General features: G+C 33.8%; 1 long non-coding RNA gene across 2 annotated transcripts; it reads right to left on the reverse strand.

The window, feature by feature from the left end:
* Nucleotides 1-266: 266 nt before the first annotated feature.
* LOC146934856 (uncharacterized) lies at nt 267-2,778 on the reverse strand. 2 transcript variants are annotated; one of them, XR_015033050.1, is made up of 5 exons: nt 2,515-2,778; nt 2,305-2,405; nt 1,916-2,187; nt 814-1,791; nt 267-411 (listed from the first exon to the last, which is right to left on the reverse strand). It is a non-coding gene; the product is annotated as an uncharacterized LOC146934856 (long non-coding RNA). The 2 variants fall into 2 exon arrangements; XR_015033049.1 differs by having other exon boundaries at nt 267-1,791.
* Nucleotides 2,779-4,083: the final 1,305 nt, after the last annotated feature.

Raw genomic sequence — 4,083 nt, forward strand, 5'->3', positions numbered from 1 at the left:
TCCGCAGCAACTTTCCCCACCATACTTCCCAATTAAAAACGTCTCCAGGATCTATTCACAAAAACATACTTGAATTGTGAAATATAAGCGACACAAATTCTATTAATCATTGTAGAGCCAACTGAACAAGAACAAGGATTGTGTCAAACAACCATGACATTATCACATTATGAATCATTTTAATAACTTAAAACGCAATCAATAACCAAAACTACTTTTTTTTTTACAACAAACTCTCAATAACAAAAACTAAAACTACATTGATGTAATATTAGAGTTAAGCTGATTGGAAAGAGGCACAATTGCTCAATGGTTTACACTAATGGATATTTGGAGAAAAGTTAGAAATGTTGGGCTGCACACTTTAGTCTCGGGGGGTTGTATTCCAGGAGACCTTGCCAATACTTGAGTCTGAAATCATAAATTTTTTTAACAAATTAAATGAAATAACCAAATGAAACCTAAAGACAGACTAGCCATATGTAAATAAAATTAACAAATATCTCATTTTTCAACGGTGTTACTATATCTACAAGATGAAACCTAAAGATTAGCCATATACAAAGTTTCATAAGGAATTAACAAAGTGTGAAACAAGATATATGCATTATTAGAGATACCCAATTATCAACTATTTCTACAATATCATTACACGCCAAATCAAATAACGAGGCTAAATTAAACATACACACCATAAACCAAAAATAACTTATTTCACATATGACCACTCACCACAAATCAAAAGCTCAACTCAATTGATTTTTATTTTATCACTACACTGAAAAAACAAGAAAAGTAATGACAACAAAGTACATGATCAAAGCTTTGCAATACAACCTTTTGTTCACAAGGATGGAGACTCGGAGTACCTTGTAGGAAAAACAAGATCAATCTAAACCATAATGGCTAAATACTTTTCACGATAATTAATATTGTAAATGGAAAAAAATCATAAAGATGAAAATAAATTAGATAATGAAAAATTCTCACTTGCAAAGCTTCCTTTGGTGCCTAGCAAATAAAATGAAATAATTACATCCTTCTTGATCTACACAATACAAATCATGAAGCTCCATATGACAATGAACCATAGTCACATACTTCTTGCATATCATAAACTGAAATAATTACATCTAGGAAAATAGTGGGTTTGTGAGGAGCTTGCATTTCGTTAATAGGGTTTCTTAGTTCTGACACGTGGACATACACACATCAATTATTCCCCTCTTTGACTTCATACCGTAAAGGTCATTCAAGGAAAGTCACTATTATAATTGCAGCAAGGTAATCAATTTCTTAAAAACACTAAATTCTTATATTTGGGTAATAACTACTCAATGCCAATTTCAGCCCAATTAAGGAAAGTTACTTAAAATCTTTTAATCTTCTTCTATTTTGTAACTAGTTCCTAATTCAACTAACAAGAGGTAAAATCATTCATGAGAATCTAATTTTTTTTTCATAAACTTACTTAGTAGATTAGGGAAAGTCTATTATCTTTGATAACCAAGTTCATTTCACAAGGGAAATTAATAATGGGAATAGGTTAACTTATCATGATAGGTCACTTACCGGGGAACTCGCCTTCTCATGTTCAACTCTAAATATCACTCTCTAAGTAACAGTTCAGCCCATGATTAAACTATAGTTAGCAACATTTCAGAAAAATAACAATGGTATTTCACAAATAACGGCGAAATCAGCTTGGGAACCCAAATAAGATCGGCATAGAGGAAGAAACTAAAACTCACGAAATCTCTAAATCTCACTAGAAGAGTATTTGAGACTTCCCTGGCAGAGTCATTGGCAAATTGAAGAGTCAATATAATGATAGTACGCCATCAAACTAGAACACAATTGAAGTCGAAGCAATCGTTAAAAAGAAACACTCAATTTCTAAATATAGCAAACTCACCTGTTCTCCTTCAGCAGACATTGTAAGGGCCAATACAGATGATATGTTAGCCAAATACTTTTGCAACAACGAACATAAAATCAGTTAAGCACCATAATACCATACTATTATTTCACGCAAAGTCATCACTAAAACACACAAATAGCAATACCTTGAACTCCGGTTCCACTGTAGTTTCATAATATGCCTTAAGAGTGTCGTAATGTCGCCGTAGCAACTTCAGTGGTTTGGGCACAGAAGTCATGGAGCTTGTAGAAGTACATATTTCCTATCTACAATACAAAATTACTTTCCAATTTCAATACACAAACACAAAATTTAACAAAAATAACTTCAATTTTAACTCGAATCAAATTTTGTGAATCCTCAACTATAAAATTAAGGTTTACCTCATGCTTTCAAGAAAAATCTTCTGTAACCCGGGGTCAATATCCTGAACCCTCTCAACATACAACTCCAGCCGCTGCTTCAAAGCCAAATCATCATCTGACTGCACGAATTTCAACAAAAACAATCGAATTTGTTTAACTCAAAAAAGCTTAATAGAAATTTGAACCCTAAATTGAGTGAAAATTCGAATCAGGGGGTTTTGGACTTACCAGATCTTTGCTCTCGATCTTCTTCTTTGCGGCAGTTCGTATTTGGCGGTGCCGCTCAGAAACCATCGGAGAAGAAGGAAGTGGAAAACCCTAATTGGGATTTAGCGAGAGATGAAAAGGGGTGATTGAAGTGCGAGATAATAAAAGAAGTGAAAATCTCTAATGGCAAAGGCGGCGACAAACATTAACCGGAGAGAATTTGGTGACGGAAGTGGGTTTGAACCAGAGCGAGCGTGAATGGTTCCAGAATGAATTGTAGCTTTGTTTTTGTATTTTTTTATTTTATAAATAATAGTAAAATATAAAATCTTAATAACCAAAAAAATATATATAACTAGACACCATTGCTACAATGACTTTCTTTTTTGTATGTATAGTTACGATTGTTTACTTGTTTAAAAAAAAAAAAGTTACGATAATTACTTTTTTTTAGACGGTTACAATATTATTTTTAGATAGCTACAATATTTTAGTATAATTTTTTGAACTTACAATATTTACTATAATCACTTTACTTTACTATAATATAAATATAAATAAGGTCATGCTAACGGTGCTCCGGGCACTACCTAAGGATACCAAAAAGAAAGTTTTTTTTTTTTTGAGAAACCAAAAAGAAAGTTGTTAATAAAAAAATTATTTTTTTATTTTTTGTGGATTAAATACACAATTTTCAAAGGATTAAACACTATATAATTTTCTTTTTTAATATCATTAACTAATGTCACGGGAGCACGGTTAACATTTCTCATATAAATATTATACTCACGTTTTTTTTTAACCTAAAACCGTTTAGATGAGATGACAGTGACAAAAATCTTTTCTATGTCAACTAAGTCTTAGGTTCGAATCCAAATTTAGACATTTAACATCTTAAAACAGTTACGCGCGAAGGGTACTTGACTTAAAAAAAATAAACTTATTTTTTGAGAGGATAAATTTCTTTATTGTACTGTTGTTATTACTACTAGCGAAAAGACTGACACGTGAAAATTATGAATAGTTTGTTTAAGGGTATAATTGGGATAAGGGATGTCAATGGGGCGGATCGGGGGCGGGGGGATACTACCCCGATCCCCGCCCCGCCGGTGTATTCGTTCCCCGTCCCCGTCCCCGATCCCCGCCACGTGGGAATATTTTCACCTATCCCCGTCCCCACGGATCCCCGTTATCCCCGCGGATCCCCAAAACTGGATCTGGATCTCGTTTGCGGAAAACAAAGAAGAGGAGCTTTGCCACGAGCTCTGTGGGGAAAACAAAGAAGAGGAACCTTTGAATCCCAGCGTAAAACAGGAATATTCAAAAGGCAGATCAATTAGACATTGATCAATCAGAAGGAAGAATAAGATGGTGAGTCATGGCCAATAGAAAATGCTCAAACATGGTACGTCGGCGCTGGAGAGATCGTATCCGGCGTATCCTCTTTCAATCTGATATTTTGCCATAAAGTTGTAGAACCCAGAAATTGAGAGGAAGAAGAAGAAACCAAGATAAAAAAAAAAAATTAAAGGAAGAAGAAGAAACCAGGAGCGTAAAAGAGAGAAGAAAGAGAAAGAAGAAAAAAAGAGA

Source organism: Medicago sativa, chromosome 3, assembly GCF_051527215.1.
Source record: "Medicago sativa cultivar Bolivia chromosome 3, Bolivia_mono, whole genome shotgun sequence".
In the NCBI taxonomy this organism is placed as follows: domain Eukaryota; kingdom Viridiplantae; phylum Streptophyta; class Magnoliopsida; order Fabales; family Fabaceae; genus Medicago; species Medicago sativa.